The 16,116-nt window shown below is 41.2% G+C and overlaps 1 long non-coding RNA gene across 1 annotated transcript; it reads left to right on the top strand.

Annotated features, from left to right (window-relative positions):
• Positions 1-1,055: 1,055 nt before the first annotated feature.
• On the top strand, positions 1,056-8,880 carry LOC118581174. Its single transcript, XR_004944666.1, has 3 exons — positions 1,056-1,169; positions 3,692-3,743; positions 8,817-8,880. It is a non-coding gene; the product is annotated as an uncharacterized LOC118581174 (long non-coding RNA).
• Positions 8,881-16,116: the final 7,236 nt, after the last annotated feature.

Raw genomic sequence — 16,116 nt, 5'->3', positions numbered from 1 at the left:
GTTTGAGGAAACCCTTTGTTCCTTTCAAATCTCGATTCTCTCAGCTGGCTGGTACAGTGACTGGAACAGTCAGGTTTTTTTTCTTTCTTTTTTTCTTTCTTCCTTTTCTCTTTGGATTTTTAAAAATAACTGGCTTGTGAGTTCAGACAGAATTGGGTTCCAGGCTTGGTTCAGGGCCAGGGACTTCTGCATCCTTTTAACCCCCTCCAAGGCCCAGTAAAGAGGGAGAACCTGAAGATTAATGGGGGCAGGGGAGGACATGCAGAGGTGACCTCTAGCTGAGGGTCTAATATAGTAAGACTGACAATGTAGGGAACAGGGTATACACACTCAAGACAACAGGGAAGCCTTTGACAGACACAGGTGGTGAATGAGCTTACCATCCACAATAAAACAGGAAAAATAGTTTATTGAGTATACTGCAAGCAGGCAGCAGTCTGAGGCACAATTAGAGAGAGTCCTGCCTATAACATAATGTTGGAGCAATGTCTCCATTTTAGAGAATCACTTTCGGCAAGGATGAGTGTCTTGTGTGCAATTACCTAGCATGTAATTCATGACATGCAGAGGGAATGCAGCTCAGATTGGCTAGTGTACAGTCCAGGAGGTTAACATGAGTTGCTGCACACATAATTTCCAGTTTTGCGTCTCTGGCATGCAAATAAGGTCTATGCAAATCATGGTCATGCAAATATGGGCAGCCCTGGCTGATTAAGGTTCCATCCTAGCCAAAGGTTTCGGTTATAGGGCACTTGGCTCTGTGCTATGCAACATTCCAAGACCAGCAGTTAGGGATTCCTGGAACATGCTCATGAAGAATCCTTAATTGGGATTAGGTTCCTTTTTCTGGTCTCCTGTGAATGGCCTTCCATCCACAAAAGACACAGAAAGAATAATGGGGATTCCTATGCTGTCTGAACTCCAGGTACCCCATCTCTGGAGCTCAATTTCCTTTGATATAAAACCAGAGGCCCTGGGAGACAAGACTGCTTTGTTAGTTCATGCCTGACATTGTTACTTACTTTTCCTCATGCACTTTGGATTCTCAGATCTCTGAGAATGCTTTTCAATACAGCGCTTCAGTTATCTACTACCAATTGTATCTGGCCTTCAAAAGGAGACCTTTCTCCCATCCTGAGACAAGATAATCTCCAAAGGACCAACAGGAAGTGAGTATGCAGTAAATATTTGTTGAATGAGTGTCTGGACAGTTGTTTTTAGCTCTTATAACATGTCAGGGCTGTTTTAAGAAATTTTTTTCTTTCTTTTGGGTTTGTTTTTTTTTGTTTTGTTTTGTTTTGTTTTTTTTGGTTTTTTTTTTTTTTTTTTTTTTTTGAGACAGGGTTTCTCTGTGTAGCTTTTGGAGCCTGTCTGTAGACCAGGCTGGCTTCAAACTCACAGAGATAGTCTTGGTTCTGCCTCCTGAGTGCTGGGATTAAAGGCATGTGCCACTGCCACCTGGTAAAAGTTCTTGACCTTAATATAATGTATATGGGAGATGGGCATCAAACAAATAAGGGAAAAAAAAAGATACATCGCATGCTAGTTAATGAGCAATTCTAACAAGTGAACAAACATCAAGCAAGAGAAAGTGTCATTGGCCAGGGCATGTTGCAGACAAGAAATCAGGAAAAGCCCTTGAAGGTAGGAACACGGAAAACAGAAGTCAACATATTGAGGATCTCCTGGGAGCCCTCTAGATTTTTAGTCTAACTTGGTCCGACTAAGATTTCTTTTAAGGAAGATCCTAGAGGTCTAGAAAAGATGAGTTACTTTTCTATTATTGTTATAAAGTGTCATGACTAAGGCAACTTTTAAAATAAAGCATTTAATCGGGAGCTCAGAGTTCCAGAGGACTGGAGTCCATGACTACCATGGTGGGAGCACAGTGCCAGAGCAGAAGCTAAAAGCTCACATCTGATCTGCAAGCACAAGGTAGAGGGAGGGGGGTGTGGTTTGGGTTTTTGAAACCTCAACTTCCACGCTCAGTGACAAACCTCTTCCAACAAGACTACATCTTCTAATTCTCCCCCAAACATTCCCACCAGCTGGGGACCAAGTGTAGTTAGAGTTTTTCTCCAGGTCCCACTAAGCCCCAGCAGTTCAGTAGCCCACTTATAAAATGAACACACAGACACTTATATTATTTAAACTGCTTGGCCATTAGCTCAGGCCTGCCATTGTCTAGCTCTTACTCTTATATTTAGCCCATTTCTATTAATCTATACTTTGCCACGTGGCTCGTGGCTTACCTGTACCTTACATCTCGCTTGTCATGGTGGCGGCTGGCAGCTCTCTCCTCCCGAGCCTTCACTTCCCAGAATTCTCTTCTCTCTTGTCCCACCTATTCTTCCTGCCTGGCTACTGGCCAATCAGCATTTTATTTACACAGAGCGATACCCACAGCACTTCCCCTTTTCTTTCTTTTTTTTTTAAAAGGAAGGTTTTAACTTTTACATAGTAAAATTACATATAACAAAACAAGCAAGAATTACAGTTACAATATTAAGGAAGATATCCTATCTATCTTATATTTGTGAGTCTAAGGTTTTTATACCTAACTTACCTTTTATCATAACTAAGGAAAATTGTAACTATCTAGCTTCAACTACATCAAAGACCTCAGAAGGATATAATATTACCTGAGAAATGGGAGAAGGACACAAGCAACTTTCAGGAGTCTTGTAGGGTAGACAGAGACAGCTGGCAGCCTGGACAGTCACCTAATGTTCCTTTGTAAAGTTGGGGCATCTGTCTTCAGCCCACAGGGCTAGAGTCTCTTGGTCACTTTCCTCAGTGTCCTATAGAATGTCTGGCAGTTTCCTCTGCGAAGCAGGAATCTGAAGGAGGCTACCCACTACAACCAAGCATTAAAATATGAGGCCACTCTCATTCAAAACACCACCCCTAAGAATCTAGGAATCTATAGCAAAATTATAGATTTCCACTGCTCCCATATTGCATGACTATGGTTATACTGGTTTTGGCAATTCTGAGATTCTAAGATTCATTGGAGCATCGATGCTTAAATATACCAGGAAACATTGTTTACTCTCTTCCCCTTATTCCTAGGAAATAGGTTTTTAAAATACAGTTTATTTTATTTTCTATTTAAAAAATAGATTAAGAAAAAAAAACAGTCAAAAACATCCATTTCAATTCTAAGTATCATATAAACTATAGACAGCACAGGGGTCTTTGTGTTCACAGATGAGCACTTGGGAGCCTGGAATGTTGGTACATGGGGTTGTTCCTTCAAGGGGAGGAATGGTATACCTGTTACTCACCCAGAATGATGGGAGTGAACGAGCATTCTAGCCCACTGTCCTTTGTGCTATCTATGTGGCTGGAGGCCACACTCTTTTCCAGACCCACATCATAAGCTTGTTTTGTTTTGTTTTTCTGACAATCTAGAGAATCTATCTTTATGGAAGGTGTCACATATACTTTACAAAGAATTTCAGTGTAGTCACATCTGATCTTTATTTAACTGACTTTATTCCCCCAAGAAGATCTCTGTATGCTTTATTGTGAACACTGGATTGAGTTAATTATCATCAAGAAAATTTCACCAAACTGCGCTGTGCTTAAATATGCTTAAAATAAACCACTTGGGGTCAGACTCCCAAGGTTGGAGCCAACCCTGGCTACTTAGTTGTATTAAGCAGAACTGCCTTCTTGCCTCCCACAGATCATCACTCTGCTGGACGTGGGGGTTGCAGAGTACTCACAACTTGGAGAAAGTAAGAAAAATTTTCTTTTAATAGAAGTGGGGGGAGGGGGGTAAGAATTCAGTCCTCTCACCCAACAAGTTTCAACTGTAAGAGAGAGTGAAATAACATGAATTCTTCTCAGTCCTCCGAGCAAAGCATTTTATACAATTATTGAGATGTCTTTTAGCACAATATTCAGAGAGTTCATGCAAGTGACTGTAAAATCCTTGGTTTCCTGAACAAGGAACCACAGACATTGCCAACTGGAGAGGCACAGGAGCAAATATGAAAGGAGCCCATGAAGAGGGAATAAAATCCCTGTCAAATTGTTTTACAGTCTCCACTGTGGTGGTGTACTGCTTGGAACCCCTCCAAGAGGACCATAAAGAGAAAGATCCTCTGGACACATCAGCTGGGGGCTACTGCTCCTACCTTTAATGAGACTGATTTAGATACATATGCTGCCCCCCCTTTCAAACACCTCAATTTTATAACCGTGTACAACAAATACTCATTCTCATCAATCTGATTCAGAAATTCTGTCTATGCTGCCTCACTTCCAGAGACTACTTATAGAAGACGAGGGACATAATCAACAGGAAAATGATTGGACCAAACCTCTCACGTGCCAGCTCTTATGATGCCTGTGATTTTAAATCCTTGAGACTCAAATGTGTGTCAACATTACCAATTTACTTTTGAGTGTTCAAAGAATTTCAGAAAATCCATTGCTGATACGATATGGGAAAATTTAAGCAGGGATATTGTTACTCCTTGGGACAATAAGCAAGTATGTAAAGCTTTCGCCCAGGACAATATTTGATATGGAAAGCAAAACAGTATGATGACTGTGATGAACAGGCAAAAAGAAACCATAGCAATAATGTCCCTATTAACTCGACATACTTTGGGGAGAGGGACAATATAGTGATGCTCTACTACAGATGAGTGGTTTGGCCCAGTGTTTTGACCAAGGACACCTTTGTGCACTAGAAGCCTGGAGAACTACTCCTGATCATGGAGAAACTGCAGATTTTCTGGCCACCAAAACAGAAGGTCAATGAGCCTTGGTCTGCATTTCCTAGTCAAGTTGAGAGGTTGTCCAGCAGAAAGTAACTCATGGGGAAGCTGCAGACACCCTGACCAGGCAACTCAAGTGTGATAGAGCTGCTGCCACAGCACCAGGAAACCAGGGTGGTTTTTCTAATTGGCCAACAGTCAGTCACTCAAGATGGTGGCAGCTGTCTCGTGTTGCATCATCAGTCACTGCAGCAGCTGTTCAAAAAACTTTTCAAAGAGGACCTTGCTTTGAATGTGGGGATAAAGGACACTGAAAAAAATAAGCACACACACACACACACACACACACACACACACACACACACACACACATCTAGTAATCCAGCCCCTTGCCTTTGCCCATGATGTCAAAAAGGAAAGCATTGGGCTAAGGAATGTCAATCCAATTTTGACAAGGATGGTAAACCTTTAAACTCCCAAGGGGGCAATCCCCAGCCCTAGAATCATGGACAAAGTTGACCCAGACAATAAAAAAAATGTACCAGACTCAAAAGCAGTATCCAGTCACTCAGGATCTAGTGCAATGGGACTAAATCTCTTAGCTCTAAGGACAAGACCTATATCTGAGGATGGAAGTCCTATGTTGACCTTATACATGGAAAACTATTCCATTAAAAGCATTCTAGATATGGGGGTAGATTATTCAGTTATTATCAAGAACAGGGCTCCCACATTGCCAATGTCTAGAGGCCCACGTTTACAAGGTGTTGGCGGCCAACAGGATTCTTTAAAAAGTACTAATGTCTTAAATTGGACCAATGAAGATTCTTCCTCTGTGCAGTCTTATTGTCTCAGGACTTTCATATAATCTGTGGGGAAGAGATATATTGTAACAAATTCAAGCAGTGCTTACCATCACTACAATGAATCATCTGATAATTATAATACAAGGAAGTATACCCTCCCTAATAGGGGTCATTGATCAAAGGCCATTAAAAATACAATGGGTCTCTGATGACCCAGTATGGATTGATCAATGGCCCCTTCATGGGGAAAAAAATAAAATATACCCAGCTTCTAGTTTGGGAACAATTACAGCTAGCACACAGAACCTTTAGTCAGTCCCTGGAATGCCCCTATTTTTGTAATTCATAATAAGGCAAAAAATAAACTTCCACTGTTACATGACCTCAGGGGCATAAATGCTACTATGAAAACAGTGAGCCTCCAGCAAGGGCTCCCAGCTCCTACTATGATTCCTCAAGGATATTCAATGTTACACTTGACTTAAAAGATAGCTTTTTCTCTATTCCTTTACATCCTGGTAATAAGGAATGTTTTGCATTCTCTCTTCCTACTTTAAACAATCAACAGCCAATGACCTGATATCAGTGGAAAGCTTTACCACAGGGATGAAAACTAGCCTCACTATGTATCAATATTATGTACATAAAGCACTTACGCCAGTGCTGATTGAGTTTCCCAAGCTATTGGTCATTCATTATATGGATGACATTCTGCTCTCCTGTTCATCTATTCAATACTTAAATGAGTGCTTAACTTTCATGGAAAATAAAAATAAAACAAAATGTAAACATGGTTCCAGATCAAATGAAAAGCAATCATTATGATAATTTAGGATATTATTATGCAACAATAATATCCACCATCCTCTGCTTAGAACTTCCCAAACAATGTTCTCTCAATTATTTACAAAACCTTTTGGGCCATACCAGTTTGATATGTCCTTATCTGCCCATCACTACTAAAGATTTGACTGTGCTCTTTGTTACTTTCCAGAGTCTGTCAGTTAAATTTGATAAGAAACATAACACTGAAGCAGAGGGAGTTATTCGTTTATTAAATAGTGCTGCTGCATGATCTGGGGATAAAGAGGCAGCTCAGAGGCCAAGAGCACTTGCTGTTCTCCCAGTTCCAGAGGACTGGAATTTGTTTCCCAGCACTCATGTCAGAGAGCTCACAACCACCTTTAACTCCAGCTCCAAGGAATCCAATGCCTCCTGGTCTATTACACACAAATCAAAATAAAACTTTAAAAGGTATAGTGCAGCCTAGAAATATAGACTCTCTACTAATACCTAAAAGTCCAAGGTATGTTAACTGGGGGAAAAGATCACTCCATAAGCTAAGTAAGCAAATGCATACAAACTTCTGAAAGACTGGACTCAAAATTGTAAAGTAAGAAATAAATGTTGTTCCAGATCAGAGGTTAAAAACTGCAAACCCCTTCCCATACCTCCTACCTTTCTTGGTGCTGGGGCGGGGGATTAAACACAGGGCCTTACGTATGCTAAGCATGAGCTCTACCACTTAGCTACATCCCCAGACCCAACCCTGCTTTCTATTCTCTTCATTTTTAGAACTTAACAATTCAATTCAATATGATGTTTGTATGTTGTGGGATGTGTGCAAAGATAAATAATTAAGAAAACCAAAAACAAAGACTTGACCAATAGGCATTTGAATTCTTTTAATTACAAAATAAATTTAAAAAGCCATGTCTAAACTTTCAAAGAAATAATGTTGCTGCTAAAGTGGTGGATCATATCATTAATCCTTACTTCCTTATCAGTGACTTGTCCTTCCTTCCTCCTCATCACCTCCTAGACTTACATATCAATAAGGTAATAGTGTTATAGAAATTTATGCATGTTATAATTATCTGTTACTCCTTACTTACAAGAAATTATAGACTTGATAATGGTGGGAAAGACACTTCTTGAACAACTTACTGGTAAAGAGCTTACAGAAGTCACTGTGCTATTAAATAAAAAGCAAGTTGGTTATTTGTTTCACACTGCTAATAATTGGCAAGTAATATTATCGTGTTACTCTGGATCTATAGTTAATCATTATTCCAAAGATCCCCTTTTAAGATATTTCTGAAAATACCCCATTGGTATTACCTAAAATTACAACTAATAAATCCTACAGAGATCCCATTTAATGCTTTTACAGATGTCTCTTCAAAAGGACAAGGAATTTATGTTCTATATACAAATTCTACATCCTCCACAAAAAGAGACTGAACCCACCCCAGCTGTCTGAACTCACTGAAATCAATCAGCTTTTCTTAGATGTTTCTCAGCAATTGACTCTTGTAACTGACTCCATGTATTGTGCTCAAACTATTTCTCTTTTAGAAACTGCAAGACTTAAACCCAAGGCCACCACTAATGTTATTTTATAATTATGTATCTCCCTTCAGATGTCTATATGATAATGAACTCAACCTTTTTCATAATTCATATTCCTGCTCATTCTAATTTGCCAGGTCTGTGAGCATTCACTAATGCTCAAGATGATGCACTGGCTGCCTCCTTGCCCTTAGTACTTTCTTTACAGGCCACTCATAAATCTCAGGAACTTCTTCATCAAAATGAGACTTTGTTCCAAATACAATTCTCTTCCCTCATGAACAACGTACCATTTGTTCCTGTCCTTTTCTTTCACCCCACTGCCCTCTGCTGGTGTAATTAATCCTCAAGGATTACAATCCAATGCCATTTGGCAAACAGATATCTCAGAATTTTGAAATTCAAAATATGTTCATGAAACAGTTGATAGTTTTTCTAATATGATTGTTGCTTCTGCTCACAAGGATGAAAGCATATTGGATGCCGTCAATCATTTACTAAACACTGTTTCCTTTCTAGGACTCCCATTACAACTAAAACCTGATAATGGTCCTGCTTATACTAGCAAGAGCTTTAAGGAATTATGCAATAAACAGAATATTAATCATGTAACTAAAATTTCTTACAATTCACAGGGTCAAGCTATTGTGGAATGACACTATCTAACACTTAAATGGCAAATTAAAACAATTTTATACACCCACCGAAATCCCTACATACTATGCTACATTTAGTCATGTTCACTTTAAAATTTTTCACTTTAAAGGATAATGCTTCTTTTGCTGCCCCCCCCCACCCCCGCAACTTTTTGCCCTAGAGGAGACACAGCTTAAAGTATTTGTTAAATGAAAGCATCTGGAAACTAATCAATGGAAATGACCAGTTCTTCTAACATCAGGGTGAGGCTATGCTTTTGTCTTTCCAGAAAATGAATGAGGTCCCAGATAACTCCAGTTCCAGTAAACCTGACCAGGACAGCACTGACTTGGGGAGACATTAAGACTTTAACCCATCAAGTCAAGACCTTGGGAAGACAACAGGGCACAATACTACTGACCCAAAAATGATGCTGTGGTATTTACTAATTTTATTACATGTTAATTCTCAGCTTGTCAATATAAAATCCAAATGTCAGTGGAGAGAAAAGACATGCCCTAATAGGAGACAGCATAATGATGTTTTTTCCATGCTGAGGATTGTTTTTATGCCTTTTCAAAAATTACTAGTACCAGGCATGATTACTAGAAATCGAAGAGAGGTTTCAAACATGGCCTGCATGATTAGTAAAACTACTGACATTATAGCAAACATATTAGGAGAAATTAACCAAGAAATGGGTGAGTTGAGAACCACAGTTTTACAAACTAGAGCTTGTTATGGGATATGTGTACACTGTGAAGATGTATTGTGATTGGTGTAATAAAAAACTGAATGTCCAATAGCTAGGCAGGAGGTATAGGTGGGATTTCCAGGGAGAGAAAGAGAGGGGGAGGAATCTAGGTGCCCAGGAGATGCCAAGAGGCACAGAGAGGAAACAGAAGGTGGAAGATGGAAGAGAGGTGAGGCCATGTGACAGAACATAGATTAATATAAATAGGTTAATTTAAGTTATAAGAGCTAGTTAGGAACAAGCCTAAGCTACAGGCCGAGCTTTCATAATTAATAAGTTACTGTGTCATTATTTGGGAGCTGGCTGGCAGGACAGAAAAAGACTCATAACAGGAGCTACTACTATATATTTATTTGTTGCTCAAGCATAACCTTGGTTGTCAACAATTTCCTGGTATGTGTTGCTTTACTGTGGCAGATTTTTCTCACACTATTGACAATCAAATTAATGATCTGCAGAAAGAGATAAACAAAATCTCTCAAGTAACCTTTGAATGGCCATCATGGTTAAGAGGACTTTCCCCTTTCCTTTTTTCTCTTCTAGCTATTCTTATAATTCTGTTATGCTTACTTGTAATAGTTAGACTAGCCATGTAGGTAATGTATATAACCTTAGCCTCTACTATACCCACAATTTTTTCTTTAAAAATAAAAAAGGGAGAGATGTAGAGGTATGGAGGTCCTTGTGCTCACAGATAAGCACTAGAGGATCCTGGAATGCTGGCCTACAGGGCTATTCCTTAAAGGAAATGCTCTACTTGTTATCTGCCCAGAAGGCTAGGGAGGGATGTACATTCTAGCTTGGTGTGGTGGGAGACTGCACTGGACCCTTCCCCAGGTCCTTTCCATAAAGTTATTTGTCTCAGTCAATCTATAGAACCTATTTGATGGAGGGTGTCACATGTACTTTCCAAAGAATTTTAATGTAGTCATGTGCAATCTTTATTTTGCTTACTTTGTTCCTCAAAGAGTCTTATGTATGCTTTATTGTACACACAGGATTGAGTTACTTAATAGCAGGAAACTTTTCGCCAAATTGTGCTGTGCTTAAATATGCCTAAAATAAACCACTTGGGGTCAGACTCTTGACGCTGGTGTTAAATCGAACTGCCTTCTTGCCTCCCACGAATCTTCACTCCTCTGACTGTGGAGGTCTCAGAGATTACCTGCAGTAAACAAAGGGTCTAATGTTGCTCTGAAAGTTTAGTCAGCAGCATTTTTACACATGCCTATTCATGAAGTACCTGCAAGTAACAGAGAGGAGGAGTGAGACCCTCTGGTGGCAGTGCTATGTCTGGCTCTGGCACCTGAGGCTGATGCTTCTGGGGATGGACAAAGTCTCATCAGTCAAAACTCTAGTGGGCTTGATCAAGCACTTAGAAAATTATTGGGACAGTGCGGTGGTGTGGAAGAAAATGGCCCCCAAAGGGAGTAGCACTATTAGGAGGTGTGGCTTTGTTGGGATAGGTATGGCTTTGTTGGAGGAGGTGTGTCACTGTGGGGGTGGGCTCTGAGGTGTCCTTTACTCAAGCTACTCCCAGTGTCACAGTGTACTTCCTGTTGCCTTCTATCAAGAGGTAGCCAGCACCATGACTGCCTGCTCCACCCAGAACTGGGGTATTGCTGTGAAAGGCCTGATCATGTTTTTGTTTGGAGGAATTTGGACTTTGGTACTTTGGGTTATGAAATAAGTGAAATGCTTTAAGCACGCTAATGGGCCATGCTAGTAGGAACATGGAAGACAGAAGTGGTAAGAGTTATTTGAACTGTGGGGCCTGGATCAAGAGGTCTCAGAGGAGAAGAATATTAATATGTGGCCTAGAGATCATTCTTGAGATATTTTGGTGAAGAATGTGGCTGCTTTTTGCCCTTGTCTGAAGAGTCTGCCTGAGGCTAAAATGAAGAGTTTTGGATTAATTCCATTCTCAGAAGAAATCTCATAACAGCCTAGTATAGACTCCATTATGTGGTTACTAGTGTTAACTCTAATGAAGATTTATAATGAAGAGGAGCAAGCTGAGCAAATAAAAATAACAAAATGAACAGATAGAGAAAAGGGGCACCAAGAAGTAGAATAGAGCTAAATCTCATGTTCAAGGAGATAAATAGATTAAGAAAAGGAATAAAGGGAGTGGTGAGCTCCAGGCAAGCTCCCACCCGGGTAAATTTCCAACTTGTAAAAAGGAACTAAAGAAAAGCTTAGAGCCAGGTATGGTGATGCATGCCTTTAATCCCAGCACTGGGAAGACAGAGGCTAGTGGATCTCTCGATTTTGAGGCCAGCCTGGTCTAAAGATCCAGTTTCAGGACAGCCAAGCTTAGGCAGTGAAGAACAGAAAGCTGGTGAAGATGTAATTGAACAAGGGGGCCATGTTCCAGCCCCAGCAAGCAGTGGAACTGGGCAGCTTCGACCATGTGGTTCTGGCTTTAGAATTAAGGATAGAAGAAATGGGTTGTTGAATTTGTCTTCACGCTTAAGGAAAGCCACTGAGGTCTGGCCTATGTCAGGGGTGTCCCTGTAGTGGAGGCCTAGAGAGGCCAGTTCATGAAGCTGTGAAATTGAAGCCTTAGGTTGCTTCAGAAACACTAAAATGTTAGAGATGCCAGAGTCGTGGGATGCCTGCCAAGGAAAGCTGTTAGCAAGGAGCAGAACCAGCCCAAGAGAAAGAAGTCTGTTGTTCAATAAAGCTGAAGGAGTTGGAGATCTGAAGATCATTTTGACATCAGACATGGAGATAGGGAGTTTGGAATTTGCCTAGCTGGTTTTTGGTCCTGCATTGGTCCAGTATTTTCTCACTTTGCTCCCTTCCCTACATTTTGGAATGGTAATGTATATTCTGGGCCATTATTTGTTGTGAGTATGTGATCTGCTTTTTTATTTTAATTTTACAGGGGATTACAGTTAAGAGATTGCCATGAGTCTCAGAAGAGACTTTGGATTTAAAACAAGTTTGAAACTGTTATAGACTATGGGAACTTGTGAAGTTGGACTGAATGCATTTTTGCATTATGATATGGCTACCAGCCTGTGGGGACCAGGGAGTAGAATGTGATGACTTGAAAGAAAATGGCCCCCAAAGGGAGTGGCACTATTAGGAGGTGTGACTTTTTTGGAGTAGTAGGGCCTTGTTGGAGGAAGTATGTCACAGTGGGGGTGGGCTTTGAGGTCTCCTATGCTCAAGCTACTCTCAGTGTTACAATCTACTTCCTATTGCCTGATGATCAAGATGTAACCAGCACCATGTCTGCCTGCACTCTGCCATGCTCCCTGCCATGATGATAATGGACTGAACTTCTGAACTGTAAGCAGCGAGCCACCACAATTAAATATTTTCCTTTGTATGAGTTGCCATGGCCATGATGTCTCTTCACAGCAATAGAAATCCTAACTATGACAGACAGCATACAGGTGGGCACATGTCACACCCCTAACTCAAGAGCTACTTGCATTTGATTGCATCTGGGAGAGGGAAAGTCGGTTTTCTTTAATGTTGTGACACCTGGTGTATAACACCTAGGGTATCAACCATACTGTGGGGCAAACCCCATGCCCAGGAGTAGTTAGTTAAGACAAACTGTACTTGATGGGGGTCAGGGTTGGGGTGAATATAAAGTTGGGTGAATAGGTAGTTTGGGGAAGATCCAGGAAAAGTTGGGAGAGAGGGATCAATATGATCAAAATACACTGTATGAGATTTTTAAAGACTAATATAAACATTACTTTTTAAAGAATCAATTAAACAACAATTCCAGTCACAAGGATCTCATGAAACAGTAGGCTTCATAAAACTGGAATGAAATGGATGCTCTAGTCAAGTAATGTGTAAAGTGTGTTGTAAAGCAAGATCTTTTGGGAGGTAATTCTTTGTTTCTGGGAGGTTGGAAAAGGCCTCATGGAGGAGCTGTTGGTTTTTGAGCTGGGCTTTGGAAGGACATGGGGAGGGGTGAATAAAGGAAAGGAGGTAGTTTGAGAAAGCATGGCTTGTTAAGGGCCAGGTTGGCTGACTCAATGGGTATGGAGAAGGATCCTGGGGGAGAGGAGGTTGGTTCAATTTGGAAGAGTATATGCCATGTTTTGGCTTGCCCCTGTCCATTCATCTCTGCCTGCCCATACCAGAGCCAAGGAGTTTAATTAGGTACCAGCTCTTAAAAAAGACACATCTGTTTAGCAGATTTTATCTTTCACCCAAGATGAAGGTACAGCTTCTGCAAGGCATCTAATTTGTGAGGCTGTAGAGTGAACAGAATGCAAGACACTATGATCATCCTTCAACAACATTCACTCATTACATCCCCTTTCCATGACTGTACCACCACACACATCAGACATTCCTGTTGGCTTTGTCTGGGATCGGAGGCAGAGAGCCCTACTAGATAGGGACCTGGGGACTAGCCTTGCTTGTTGTCACTCAGAAAAGAAAAGTGACCAATTCACAGAGCCTATGAGAACACTGATAACAATGAAAAAAAAAAAAAAAAAACCTCTGTCGAGCACTTGCACAGAGCCAGGCAGGTTCCAGCTGCTTCAGGTGTGTGGTCTTGAGTCTCTGATCCTTCCTGAAGTTAGGCCCAGCCCCTCAAAGCAGCAGGAAGTGGTGACACACACTTTGATCTCAGCACTCCAGAGGCAGAAGCAGCCTCTGTGAGTTCGAGACCAGCCTGGTCTACAAGGTCAGTTCCAGGATAGTCAGGCTGTTACACAGAAAAGCCATGTCTCAAGACAACAACAACAAAAATAGAACAAAGTGAAGGCTTATATTTTTCTTATCATTATTCCCTAAACAGTGTAGCAACTGCTTATTGTTTTTAGTTATTATCATTAATCAGCATAGTTAATCTAGAGATGACTTAAAGTGCATTGGAGAGTGTAGGTTATACACACACAAGGCCATTTTACATAAGGGACTTGCTCACCCAAGGATTTCTATATTAAGAATCCTAGAACCAGTCCCCCGTGGTTACCAAGAGAAGATTGTACTGTTTGGTGTCTATTTCTCTTCTCTAGAATTTGAACTTCCAAGGGCAAGGATTTTTGTCTGTTCTGTTCATTGTGGGCTTTGGAGCATTCAGAGCAGTGCATTCAGACACGGGCTACAGTTTCATAAACATTTGTTCAGTGCGTGGAAGAATGACCAGTGTGGCTCTCTTTGAACAAAGGAGAACAATGTCATCAAAAGCCTCTTCTAAGAGTTACAGCCAGGAAGCCGTGAGATGGGATTAGAATGCAGGTCTGCATGATATCAAGGCTTTGCTCTCTCCATTTCCCCTTTATAACTTATACCTCTTATAGATTCTTGATTGCTCCTGCTTTACCTCCACTTCCTCCCACTGATACGGCAGCTCCTATTCATCTGGTTTGTTCACAGCTGAATCCTGGGTACCTCCTCAGTATGTGTTAGAGGAAGGGAGGAAAGGCTGGAATTGGAACATGTGAGGCTAAGGGTTGGCTAGGAGGTCTGCATACCTTGGATGTGCTGGGATTGGGTGGATGTCTAGCCCCTCTCACTTACAGATTGCCAGCAAAGAATCACTAAGCCTTTACACATGAGCAAGTTGAGTTCAATCAGCTCAGCCAGCTAATGAGTGGCAGAGCTGGCATTTGAACCCATGTTTCCAGAGCGCACTTGTCATGCAGAAAGGACTCCAGTTAATGCTTCCTGGCTCATGCTACCCAAAGGTAACAGCTGTCTGGCCAGAAGGTCCACTGGCAACCAATTAGGACCTATGTGTCTCATTCAAGGTCAGAGCTTTTGGGGACAATGTGAAATTCACTTTTAATTCACAACTCCCCAGTTGTAGCCATTTATGTAAAAACTTTCATGTTATTTAAGCCCAAACCCCCCTTGGACTTCAATGGAAGCTTTGAATCTATGTGGAAGGTCAAAAGCATTTCTTTGAAAGTGTGTAGGGACCTGGTAGAAATCACATTAGCATATTCATTATCATCAGGGTTCTTTGAATGTAGCTTTTCCTGTTCTCTGAAAGTGATTGGAGGACTGTGGCTCTTTTTTGTTCAAAAATTCCTGGTCTGAAGTGAGGCTGTGGCTGCCTACTGGGTGCTGCATCATACCTTCCAGCAAGCAGTAATGGATCCGTGTTGCATAAGGCAGTGGTAAGTGTCACCCATCCATGAGGAGTTTCCACGGTGACTGCATCTTGTTTGATTCTGGAAGACATACCTTTCCCACTCTTTAAGAATGATTAGTGGCAGAACCCCAAGGCAGGGCTTAGCTGACAAAAGATGGTTTTGTATGGAAGTCAGACCCTGTGGACAGGAGGGCCCTAGGTGAGGCAAAGAATCAGAGTTGCACCAGGGATGACAAAGTAGCAGGTCAATTCTACTAAGTGCCAATACCATTTGAGGGAACATTCAGTAACCTTAATGCCTAGCACTTTTAGACTGTTTGGATCTAATTCTTAGTGATGAGTGGAAGAGACAATTTAGTATAAAAGTTCTCAGTGTCCTTAGATGCCTTCCATGTACACACAGATATGTCCTTTAGCAGCAGAGGGCCCCAAACAGGAGGCACTATTGGGTCATCCCAACTGACATCTTGGCAGCTCAGAACATGCTAAGAAGTAGTCAGGCTCTACATTGGAAAGGTAGAACCAATAGAACCTGATGGCCAAGGAAATGTTGGAGAAGAAATATTGGAAGAAGAGACAGGAGAGCAGACAGGGATGGCTTCTGGTACTGATTTCTACAACAGAACCATAGGGTTATTGGTGTTTCCTGAAGAGGGGATTATGCTTGAGGCATGACCAGGAGTGGGTTTTGGATGGGTAAGATGGGACATGCCTGCGACACACTCACAGAGTTGTTAAGGGGGCAAGTGG

This window comes from Onychomys torridus, chromosome 4 (assembly GCF_903995425.1).
Source record: "Onychomys torridus chromosome 4, mOncTor1.1, whole genome shotgun sequence".
Lineage (NCBI taxonomy): Eukaryota > Metazoa > Chordata > Mammalia > Rodentia > Cricetidae > Onychomys > Onychomys torridus.
This window is presented reverse-complemented; position numbering and strand designations above follow the sequence as displayed.